Below are 641 nucleotides of genomic sequence, written 5' to 3' on the forward strand. Positions count from 1 at the left end.
GTGTGTGTGTGTGTGTGTGTGTGTGTGTGTGTGTGTGTGTGTGTGTGTGTGTGTGTGTGTGTGTGTGTGTGTGTGTGCGCGTTTGTGTGTATACGTATGTGTGTGTGTGTGTATGAGTGTGTGTGTGTGTGTGTGTATGTGTGTATGTGTGTTTATTCACCTTGGTCTTTGGATCACGTGTTGGACTCGTGATCGACAGCTATTTCCCTCCTGGAAGAGAGCTCAGAGCTCGTATGACCGATCTATGGGTAATGCTATGACCTTTCACACACACACACACACACCTCCCTCCCACGAGAGTCAGAGTAACGACCCGAAGCACAGCGATACCGAAATAATTTCGGCCCTGTGCAGGATTCGAACTTGGTACTGCGAGCACTATCGTACTTCCCAGTCCAGCGCTCTACCAACCGCGCCACCGAGAGTGTGTGTGTGTGTGTGTGCGTGTGTGTGTGTGTGTGTGTGTGTGTGTGTGTGTGTGTGTGTGTGTGTGTGTGTGTGTGTGTGTGTGTGTGTGTGTGTGTGTGTGTGTGTGTGTGTGTGTGTGTGTGTGTGTGTGTGTGTGTGTGTGTGTGCGTGTGTGTATTTACCTAGTTTTACCTATTTGTATTTTACGGGAAGGGGAGCTATCCTCGTGGTGT

The sequence above is a fragment of the Oratosquilla oratoria genome, chromosome 32 (assembly GCF_046742065.1).
Source record: "Oratosquilla oratoria isolate Oo_2021 chromosome 32, ASM4674206v1, whole genome shotgun sequence".
NCBI classification, from domain to species: Eukaryota; Metazoa; Arthropoda; class Malacostraca; order Stomatopoda; family Squillidae; genus Oratosquilla; species Oratosquilla oratoria.